The sequence below is a fragment of the Rosa chinensis genome, chromosome 3, assembly GCF_002994745.2.
Source record: "Rosa chinensis cultivar Old Blush chromosome 3, RchiOBHm-V2, whole genome shotgun sequence".
Classification (NCBI taxonomy): Eukaryota; Viridiplantae; Streptophyta; class Magnoliopsida; order Rosales; family Rosaceae; genus Rosa; species Rosa chinensis.
The window spans coordinates 13,226,603-13,239,018 of NC_037090.1; positions in this window are offsets into that span (position 1 = coordinate 13,226,603).

Consider the following 12,416-nt stretch of genomic DNA (forward strand, 5'->3'; position numbering starts at 1 on the left):
TTTAAACAAATCTACAAAAGAGGAAAATTTGATTTAATGGACAGCCATTATTTCAAATTATTGGAAATTACAACACCAGCAACAGCAGGAGGAGAGACTGATCTTCTATTGATCACCCCAGCAGAAGTTGCCAGAGCACAAGCAAAAAAATATCAATTTATGCATATTGGAGCAGTCCAAGTAGGCATAAACTTGCTTGCTCGTGAAGGTATAAACTGTTCAGTCCTATGTGTTCTACAGGACAACAGGTTAACAGATTTCCAAGCTAGTCTGTTAGGAACACTCGAAGCATCCTTGTGCGACCAAGTAGCATATTTCAACTGCTTCCCCAACTTCACCACCAGCTTGAAAGATGCAGCTCACTGCCTCAGACTAAGAGTCAAGACAGATGGCATATCCATGAAAGAAGATATGCAAGAACTTGCAATAGTATATAGAATATACTATAAATTGATGAGTACCACAGTAGCCCCTAAGACGAGGATTACAAATATCCCAGGTCTTACTACTGGATTCCTCACCAATCAAAAGAACCATTCACAGCAGATACACAAAGTTACTTGGAATGAAGTAACATTTCCCCCTGAATGGAAATTATCCGGTCCAAAAAAGCAACCAGAAAGAGCAAAAGCAAAAATCTACGAGAGTAGAAGAACTGGAGAAATCAGCCTCAACTTCGACAATCACAGGAAAAGTGATGTCTGTCCTGAGAACCTCAGGATAAATAGCAGTCTTCTGAGAAGAACCTACAGCACTAGAGAAGCTAGTGTCAGTGGTACAAAACCCACTATTGAAGAACCAATATCAGAAGAAGATCTGGAAGCTGATCTAAACAGACCAGTCCATATGCTTAGAGCTGAGAGGCTCTATGATCTTTATGAAGAAGCTGAGAATTGTGAAAATCCTGAACGATTAGAAAAACTAATCGAAGAAATGAAAGAATTCAAAATCAGAAAGACAAGAAAAGTCTTTCCATATCAAGATATTGAAATGGAAGAAGGAGAAAGCTCTAAGACTTCCATTGTTCGAGAAAAGGGAAAAGTCAAACTTCCTATACAGAAGGCCCCTACGGGCAGAAATGGAGAAAGAAATTCTCAAAGATTTGTCCCAGAGGACAAGATACCCAGAGTACCAATTTCCAACTATGGAATTTGGCTAGATCTGGATAAAGCTCTTGACAAGAGAAAAACTCTTGACCAATGGGTAGACAGCCTAATGATGGCCTCTGCTCTTACCCTTGGAAAATTTGAAGCTCCTGATCTTCAGATGTACTTTGAAACTACTCTCACCGGGGTAGCAAAAAAGTATTACTTCTCTTTCAAGGAAACAGCCAGAGGAAAAGAGTGGCTGGAAGAAATTAAAACTTCAAAGTCTCCGTATGATTTTGCAGTACCCCTGTACGATCAGTTCTGTGGAGATCTCTCAAATTTGAGTGAAAAAGCCAAAGAAACGGCAAAATCGAATATCTATGCTCTCAAAATCTGCGACATGCGATATTTCGAAGAATACCTGAATGAATTTCAGGAATATTACTGTACAATTGGTGAACTAGAGAATACTGATCTAGTTAATCTGTTGCACAGAAAACTCCCTGAACCATGGAGAACAGCTGTGAGAGAAAGCATAGCTGAAAAGCCAATTGAAAGATTTTCAGTTGGAGGAATTGCTGACAGAATCCGGCAATTACTAAAAGATCAATGCAAAGCCAATCTTAGAGCTAAGATGGCTAAGAAGCAACTCAGAGGAGTTGAAAATTTCTGTTACGGAATATTGGATATGCCCACAAACTGGGGATGTCATGAATCCAAGTTCCACAGAAAAAGAAAAGAAAAATATTACTCTAAAAAATTCAAAAAGAGTAATCAAAAGAAGAATTGGAAATTCAAGAGAAGTTCCAATTACAAGAAACAGAAGGATGAAGATCCTAAAAAGAAATTCTTCAAGAAAAAGAAGAATACTCATCAGCATAAACAACCTAGCAAGAAAGCTTGCAGATGTTGGTTATGTAAAGCTGAAGGGCACTATGCCAATGAATGCCCGGAAAAAAGTAAGAGATCTACTAAAGCTATATTTGAGGAATATGAACAAATAGTAGAAGTAGCAAACCTGAAAGGCTACGAAATAGTCTATTCTGATGATGAAGAAGACGAGTCAGTTTATTCTGCCTGGTCTGAAGAAGAAACTTCATCAGATGAGTCTGAGATAGATTCTGAAGTTGAGTACTTCGAATCCAGACAAATGAATGTTTTAAAAATCAAGAATTGGGAAGAAAGCAAGACAGAATCTTTTATGTCTTCCTATCAGGTGAACCCTGGTACATTCGTTTGTGACTACTGTTTTTGTCACGAAAAGAATGGTCTCCCTATGTTTTGTGAAGAGTCTAAGAAGACTTATCACAAAGAATGCTTCATAGCTGAAGCTCGAAGAAAAACCAAGAATGGCCTTGTCAGCCAATTGGTTGAACAAGAATATGAAGAATATTTCTCTGAACAAAAAGAGAAAGAAGAAGAAAAGGAGGCAGAAACTCTGTTCCAAAAAATTATGGAATCTTCTTCTCCTCCCTCTTCCTCAGAAAGAAAGGAAGAAATCATCGGTGAAGAAAACATCGATGAAGATATTGAACTGGTTGAAACACCAGAAAATATAGAGCTGGTGAAACCACCAGAAACTGTTCATCTCTTAGAACGACAAGAGGAGGTTACTAACACATGGGATCTACTTGGCCAACCATCTGGCAAGTTTGATTACAAAGTTAGGTACGACCCTCCATCATGGTTCAATGATCTAGAGATCAAAGAGATAACTCCTACAAACTGGGATGATAGAATAGATAAATCACCCACTCAGGAAGATGTTCCAGAAGAATGCAAACCATTCATTCCCAAGGAACAAGCTCGGAAAAACGAGCCTCAACAATCAAAAGTCGTCTCTACAAGTAGATACAGCAACTACATAGAGATTGGACTCAAGTTCCCTGATCACAGGAAATATCATCTACATGCTTTTGTAGATAATGGATCAGGATTTACTGTGGCAAAGAGATTTGCAATTCCAGATGAACTCTGGAAAGAAGATAAGAAAAAATCTGCTACCGGTGTTACATTTGATGGGAGCCATCTCACCATGAAAAAAGTAGCAAAAAATGTTCATATCACCATTGGTGGCGGAACATTTATCATCCAGAATGTTTGGCAATCTGAAGGCCAAGGCGCTGATTTCTTGTTGGGAAATGACTTTATTCTCCAACAACGATTCATTCAGGATGAAGAAGCGATCGGCTTCAGGAAAGGAGAACGGGTATTCTGGGCAGACCGACTCACACATGCATTTAGTGTGGTAGGTCCCGGTTTTACTACTCACTATCAGAGATCGCAACAGAATAGTGGTGATCTTACCCCCTACAAACCAAAATTTGAACCCATACTCCAAATCAAACAACAAGAAGAACTGCTTGTTGAAGAATCCTCAGAAGAAGAAGAAGAAGCTAGTAAAGACGAAGAAGCTAGTTTCATCCATGAGCACAACCTCAAGCACTTTCAAAACAAGCTTGAGTCTCAACAAATTCCCACTCTTGACAAAATCAAGAAACTACTAGAGCAGAATGTAGATACAAACCCTCAGAAGTTTTGGGAAAAAGACCCAGTGGTCTGTGAATTAAGATTGCATGACATGAACGCTATCTGCCATGTCAAAGCCATTCCTCAGTACAAAGAGGAAGATCAGAAAGAATTCAGAAGTGATATTGAAGATCTCCTGAAAAAGAGATTAATTCAACCTTCCACTAGCCCTCATCATGCTCCAGCATTCTATGTAAGAAATCATGCAGAGAACCTACGAGGCAAAGCTAGAATGGTGATTGACTATCGAGATGTCAACAAAAAGACTGTCAAAGACGGTTATCAAATCGCTCAGGTACGAGTACTGATCAACCAGCTCAGAGGAGCCAAAGTCTTTTCAAAATTCGATGCAAAATCGGGTTTCTGGCAGGTCAAGATGCATCCTGAGAGTATCCCTCTCACTGCATTTGGAACACCACAAGGTCATTACGAATGGCTGGTTATGCCTTTTGGTCTAAAGCAAGCTCCCTCAATCTTCCAAAGAAAGATGGACAACATCTTCAAGCATGTGGCAGAGTTCTGCGTCGTCTACATAGATGACATCCTGGTCTTCTCCAAGAACCGAGAAGAACACATGAAGCACCTCCATGAGGTAACAAAGCTGATAGTTCAGCATGGGATTATCCTAGGGGAAAAGAAAATCTTCTTTATCCTTGATGAAGTTGATTTCCTAGGAATAAACATCAAAAATGGAGTCATAAAGCTTCAACCTCATATCCTTGAAAAGATCTGGAAGTTTCCAGACAAAATTCCTGATGCTAAGAGTCTAGAGAGATTCCTTGGTGTCATAAACTATGGGAGAGATTTCATCCCTAAGATCTCAGGATTAACAACAATGTTATCTCCTAAGACTAGTTCCAAAAGAAAATGGAACTTCACAGAAGATGATGAAAAGATCGTGAAGCAGATAAAAAATCTCTGCAAAAACCTCCCTCCTCTTCAACAACCAGAAGAGAATGATGAAATTATCCTCCAAACAGATGCGAGTGATAATTACTGGTCCGGTGTAGTCCTTGCAAAAACGCCTGGAACTAACATCGAAAAGATTTGCAAATTTTGTAGCGGCAAATTCAGCCCTGCAGAACTGAATTATCCCACAGGGGAAAAAGAAATTCTAGCTGTCAAGAAAACGATTTTAAATTCTCCAGCTTTTCTTGGAAAACCCTTTACTGTCCGCACAGATTGTGCCAGAGTAAAAAATTTCAAAAATTTCAAACTTGATAAAGCTGCTGATAGAGGAAGATTAGCAAACTGGCAATTATTTCTTAACCAATATGATTATAATGTTGAATTAATTGCAGGAAACAAGAATTATCTTCCAGACGCCTTGACCAGAGAACTGGCAATGTTCAGCCAGAGAGAAGACGACGAAGGTCGTAATCCCAGAAACAGAAGAACTGGGAAAGAACATGAACCTCAAGAAGATCCTATAGAAACCAAAGAAAAGGTTCTTAAAAGGTTTCTGCTAAGTCCAAAAGGCTTGGCCACAACTGATCAATCCCAGGGTAAAGGATTGGCTAGCCCGTCTCAAACGGCAGACGGTAAAGGCTCATCAAGACCGTTGATGGCTGCTGCTTTGCCAAAAAGCAGACCAACTCCAAATGGAGTTATAAATGTTTTTAATTATGAATTAAGAACTTTTGATACTCCTGTGTTCAGAACTGGCAGGAGACTAGCTTATCACCAGAAGGCAATCTTGGATAATCTCTTATTTGCCTTTCAAGAAAGAAGCAGTGGTCTAATGTTCCCGGCACTCTTTGCACTAGCTGAAGAACTATATGAGAATGCCAGACCACAATCTGAAGAAAGTCATATACAGCAGAGTGCTGTAAAGAAAGAAAAAATTCTCTTCCTAGAAAGTCCAGAAAGTGCTAGGGTTCCTATCATGGCACTTAATGAATCAGACTGGCATGAATTCCATAGTCTGATAGGAAGACATAATCCAGAAAACCTGGTTCCTCCAACTCTCTTTATTGTCTCAGGTCCTTATGTTGGAAGATACCTGGTTAATGTTCAGAGTGAACATCCTCAAGAACACAAGCTCTGGCTTGTTGAGAATGGTTTTGTCCATAATCTGTGGACTAAAACAAATGATGATCTAAGAGGTTTGCCACCTGTCATTGTCAACACAGTCAAAAATGTAAGAAAGAATGACTGTATGCTTCGACTGAAGTTCAGATCCACCCCTCCAGAATGGATCCAAAAGGCAAACGGTGAAGTTGAATATATTCCTCCTTATCATTATGTAAGAATCATTCAAAGGAAATATCTTCAACCAGCCTGTGTAGGGTACAATGGCCAGCCAAACTCAAGCATCCCATGGATGAAGGCCATGACTCTAGAATATATCAAAAAGATCATCTCTGAAGATGTCCACAATACCTTCCTGGCAGCAGGAGAAAAAATCATTATCACTGCCTACGATCATCCTGACGTAGTCAGCAGTGACTTATTCTTATCTCTTACCAGAAGGGAGATAGACTCGACACTGGCATGCTTACGATGGGTGGAAAAGCTTGAAACAGACAACCACTACAAAATGTATGTTGATACAGATGTCGAAGATAATGCAACAACAGTAAGGATGGCCCAGGCAGATAACGACTCGTTTGTCCTTGGTCACAATTCAGAAACCGACGAGAACATGTGAAGCAGCAGGTGTAGAAAACACCGAAAGTTCTTTTGGACTTTTCCCAAAAGCAACTTTTGCTTTTCAAAAAGCAGGTGAAAAACATTTCACCCAAAGGAATCTGCTTTTCCCCGGCCGACCTCCACCAGCAGGAGCACTAAGGAAAGCAGGAAATCACGGAGTCGTACTGTACATTTTGTTGTTTTGTTTTGAGTCCCGCTCCCTATATAAGGAGCTTTAGCTTCCCTTAGAAGGCATTCGAAAATAGAAAGCATCAGTTCATATTAGTCATATTAGCAGTGTAATTTTCTTTCCTGTCCGTGTGAAGAAGTGTGCTTTGATTTCAAGTAAGTACTGTAATCATTCTTATGGATAGCTAAACAGCTTTTAGCTGTTTACCTGAGAATGAGGCTCTGAATTTATAGCTTGTAATTATGTTTATATAAATAATTTCAGTGTGTTCACCCACTTCATCAAGTTTTAAGTTAAAAAGTTCTGTTATGTGTTTCTGTTATCTTCATCGTGTTCAGCCAATATCTTATACTTGCTTTAAGTTCAGAATCTCTTATTTTTAGAAAAAATTGCCACAGCTTAGGATAGAAACAAGCAGCAGTGATTCCGCCTGTTAAAGTAACCGTTAGGCAGGAGGCCATTAGGTGAAAAACTTGGGCATGTTGAAGGCTAGTTTTGTTTTTCTCAGAAGTTGGAACAGGGTTTTCTAAGAAAAATGAGTTTTGGACCTAAAAGTCAGCATAGGATACACTAGGCACTACTTTAGGAAGGACTACCCTTATGAGTCTTTTCACCTAAAAGTTGTGTAATTGGGCAAAATACAAGGATGTTGGATTGATTGGGCAAAATACCATGAGTTTGTGGGCAAACGGGCATAACCCCAATATATATATATATATATATAAATTTTTATCGTTATTAACCAAATTACGATAAAAAAAAATGGTTATTTTTAAATTTTTTCTTTTTCTTTTTCATTATGGGTTTCAATACAGTTTGTCCTTCTTTATCTGTTTAATGGGTTGTAGTGTAGTGTATGATAACTTGATGCGATTCACCCAAAAAAAAAATGATAACTTGATGCTAGTATCAATTATCTAAAACAGAGGGACATAGAAATATAATTTGTGGTAAGCATGCAATATGGGGAAACTGTGTTGTCAGCATTAGCTTTAAACTTAATGGACCATAAAGACATTATTGCACATGTGAGACAAAAGAGCAATTAATTATGGACTAATTTTATTAGATTTGAACCCCCATTAAACCTAAGCAGGGACAGCTTAGCTATTGGTGCTGAGAATGATTAACATGGCATAAGTGGTATGCTAATTATGTAGTTTTATATTCTAATAATTGAACCAGAACCTTGTTCCATGCCACATGGCTTTGCTCACTGGTCGCCTCTCAATATTTAACAAATAAGATGATCGCACAGATCATCGATCTTTTGTTACATGAACATGAACCCTAACAAAAGTTCGATATCCACCACAACAAATAAACATTATTTAAAAAGCAGTTCCATTTTTTCTCATTGGTGGAATTCGATTGATATTTAGGGTTTCAGGGCAGTGGAGAAGGAAGCTAGGTCCCTTATGATACGACTGATAGCCACACCCACCATATATTTTTAGACGAAAAGAAGAGTGGACGACACTTTGTTCTTCTTCGAGCTTAACTAGCTAGCTTTAATAATGCAGGATCTAAGTCATCTAACCAGGTTTCACTTCAGCCACAGTTTTTTCAGCTACTGGATGATGATTTCGATCCATCTTTCAGAAAAAATAAAGTGGCTCGAAGGAAATCTGTTTCGGGAATCTTTAAAGTTAATTCATGCAATTCCAATCAAGCAATTTTTGTTCTTCTTTTCCCATGGTATACAAGTTGGTCAATCTGTATGCCGCGTATTGATCCTTTTAAATACCTTTTATTCAGTACGTTGCCAGTTTAGAGCATCTCCAACAATGGAGTCAAAAGCCAAAGTCATTTGCAAAATTTGACTCCCCTAATGTCATCACTATTCATTCATATTTTGCATCTCCAACCCTCTTTAGTCAAAAGTCAAAGTCATTTCATAAATTAATCATTTTAAACAATTATTTAACTACAATATGAATTTATATATCATACGTAATTATTTTATATAATATATCGTCATTAATTTATTATTAGAAATTTTTTTTCTGATTTTTAAGAAAATTTTCTTTTATTTTTTGAAGGTTTTTTTAGTTTAAAACACAATTACTTTATATTAACCGTTGATTTTAAATCAGGGCATTTTTTCCACCGTCAGATTAGAAATTAGTAAATATATATTTACTTTTTTATTTTTAGAACAAATTAATCTGAGCCTTTCATTTTAAATAGAATAATTGAAGACTGAATCTGGGCTGTTGATTTTATGACAAGTTGGTTTTAATGTCATGTGCAGCTGGGGCCCACGTCTACTCCATCTAAAGCCAAAATGGCTTTCATTCTTCATTCTTTAGTCATTTTGGCTAAAGTTTTGACTCATAAGTCAAAATGACTAAACATGGGGATTGGTTGGAGATGCTGATAGAAGCATTTTAATGCGGTATTTTAATAGTTAATTCCTCACATTTTGCTTAGTTAATTCCTTAACGAATCGATTTTTAACTCAATTTCTATTTTCTTAGGTACATTGGAGTAAATGATGGTGAAATGAGCATTATGTCCACACTTACCTACAAATTGTGGAGATAAAATTGAAGTAAATGAGTAGGAAATCCACCATCATCATCACCCAAAAACATTCCATGTTTTAGGGTGTAATCATCATGTTTTCTCCATCATTACTCACACTAATTTACTCCATCTTTTCCAATTTCACTCTTCTTTTTCTTCCCTATATAAACACATTCTCCTCTCATTCTAAAACATCTTCCTTCATCCATCTCATCTTCTTTGTCTCTCCATTTCCTCTCCATATTTCTTTTTCATTCTCTAGTTTTCTTGTTCTTCATGTTCAAGCCAAGAGAAAGAGAAGCCATGCAATACATCAATTTCCTAACCGCCATCCACCCTTGTGTCGTCCCTAGAAGATTGCTTGCTTTCAAGGATCTTCAAGTTCTTCGTCTCAAGGCTTTATCATTCATCTTTCAAGGTGTATTATATCCTTTCTCTTGTTTTCTTTGTTTGATTTTGTAAGACTATGAATTCTAGTTAACAAATAATGTTAAGGGCAAAGTTTAAAGCCCGTTTATATGTTTTGAAATAAAGTTGTGAGATTTTCGATTTCTATGTTGTGATTCCATAGTTGCTTATGTGTGATTGTTCGATTGAATTTGCTTGATAGAAAACTTTTATATGTTTATCTTATTTGGGTCGACACTTATAGGATTTGCATGTAATTGGTGCTAGGTTTAAGAACATGAAATCGACTTTTCGTTTTGTGTAAACTTGAATCAAAGTAGTAAAGGTTTTGGACAAAAATCGAATTCAATTGAAGAGGATTGCAATTAGGTGAACTTATTCATACTAAGTTGTACACTTGAGTTGATAGCCTTTCTCTATGTGTAATGCATTAAACATGACATGATTGACTAGCTTTCTAGGGCTTGATTGCATGTTTGATAGGATTGATCTAGGTGCTTTCGCTTAGGTTAATTAGCATTGAAAAGTAAAATATGGGAAATCATTTGCTTTCAAATGTTTCACATGATCAACTCCTCTCTCATGACTTGGAAGAACAATTATAGGGTTTGAATCGAATTTGATTACATGGAATTGATTTTGATCTTTGTTCCTTGCGTTCCACCCTTGTATATATGTTTTTACATTTTCTTTATTTTATTTATTTTAATTTTAATTTTAAGAATCCTAATCCCCCCTTATTTGTGTTTACTTGTATATATTTATATTCTTTATTTTATTTTTGTAAATAATACTTTTCTTTATTTGTTTCACAATTACAAGTGTACCCTCAATCCCCGGAATAGAACGATCCCTATTTACCATATACTAACGATGACATTTTACAGGGTTAAATTGCGCGCTTGCCAAAAGCGCATCAATTTTTGGCGCCGTTGCCGGGGATTGAAAAATCACTTGCTAAATTGTATCATTTATTGTATATATTTGTTGTATATAAATTGTTTGAAACTTAGTTTATATTAAGTAGGATATTATTTATATTATTGAACACGAATTTTAATTGTAGGTTGTAAATTGAGAGGAATAGGTGAAGTCTCTTTTATTAATATTGGCCTAAACCCCTTATTGGTACCTAGCTCAGGTCCCTTAAGGTTGAGGGCGGCCTTTATTAACACTTGTTGAACTGTCTTCACACTTATGAACTTTTTCATCTTAGTAAGTATAGCCTATGTGGAATGGTGTCTAGGAAGGGGACAACGTTCATGACGGGTTTTTGAATCCAGAAGTGCTTGCAAATGGGCGTAAACCACAATGTGGGAGTAGCTCATGCCAAAATGGATTTTTCCTCTCGTGTTCGTCCTCCCCCACCTGGCCATTTCAGTAAGGTTGCCCAAACGATTTGAAAGGGAGTTTGTGTCTAGGCGACTATACTTGGGCCGCACGTCCACTTGATTTACCGCTTGGAATTTGATTCGATATCAATAATGTTTATAATAAAAGAAATACTTGTGAATACTCTATACGTGTAAATTATTTTGTTGTTTCACACTTTAAACTTGTAAAAATACTTTTCACGTTTTATACTCACTTGAGTACTTAACTTGTGTCTTATGTACAATATACTTGTTAATTATACTTGTAGTTTGTAATTAATAGTTATACTTGTTTTTATTTTGTATTTCTTTGTTAATTATAGTTACTAACTTTATTTAATGTAAGTACCGTCTGGCTGCAAGACGTAAAATACAAGCGCTACTTGGGAGGCAACCCATGCAAATCAGATTTGCTTTCTCTTTCCCTATTTCTTTTTATTTTTCAATTTTTCTCTTTAGTTTTTATTTTAGGATTTGTTTTCGTAAATGTCTTCTATCTATGCTTACTTATTACATTGCATGCTTTTAATTGATTACATTGAGGATAATGCAATATTTAAGTGTGGGGGAAGAGATTTATATTTTTGTCTTTCATTTTGAGTCCTATATATATATTTGTCTTTTATTTTTGAGTCCTTTATATAAAAAAATATTTTAAAAAAAAAAAAAATTTGCATTCATTCAGTCTTATTAAATTCAGCTATTTACAAAAAAAAAAAAAAAAAATTAAAAAAAAAATATATATAATAATAATACTAAGCCATGTCTGCATCTCTGTAGGAGTTGAGACTGAGCTCAAGGGAAATGTGAGAGCCACCGCCATAACCGCCACCTCCCTCGGAAGTAGTCTTCATGTTGCCCAAGATGTCCTCACCATGCATGGGGAATAGTGGAAGGGTTTCAATCTCCTGGTGATATTCTCCTCGTTGTTCCATGATCGATCCATCAGCACCATAGCCGACACGTGACCCAAAGTTTAGATCAATGGATTTGTCAGTGGATCTGTCATTACTAGTAGAACCAGTGGAACCAAAATTGAGATCGAGAGATCCACCAACCGGAACGTTCCGAAATTCCTTCAACTTCTGCCTCTCACGAGCCTTGAGGTTCTGGAACCAAAAGAAGACGTTTTTGTCCTCGATCTGCCCATACTGTTTCAGATGAAGGCAGATCTCTTGAATCTGCTATGGAGTTGGGTACTTAAAACCCTTATCATAGTAAAGGCCCTTGAGGATTCTTAGTTGAGGCGGTGTGGGAGCCCACCGGTTACTACTCCCGGCTGCTTGGATGCTTCCTCCCTCCTCGGTTGGTTGCTGGGCTTGTAATTCCATTTGTTGCTGGGTTTGTAACTCCATTAGTTGCAGAGTTCGTGGTTCCATGTTGATGAAGAAAGGATTTGAGTTTCGAAGGAAAGGCTGAAGGGTTGAGAGAGAAAGGCTGGAACTCGGAAGAATTTTCTTTTGGAGTGAACAGTCGCTCAGAATGCACCTATTTATAGAACGAGTAAGCAGATCTCCACCGTTGGATCGACGATCTCTGAGACTAAATCTACGCGTTGGATTAAAGTCACCCGAAAACACGGAAAAGCTGTTGGCGCGTGGAGGACACGTGGGGGAACCAAACGAATCTCGAGGAGCTGTGACAGACAAGCTACAGCAGAAAGCAGGT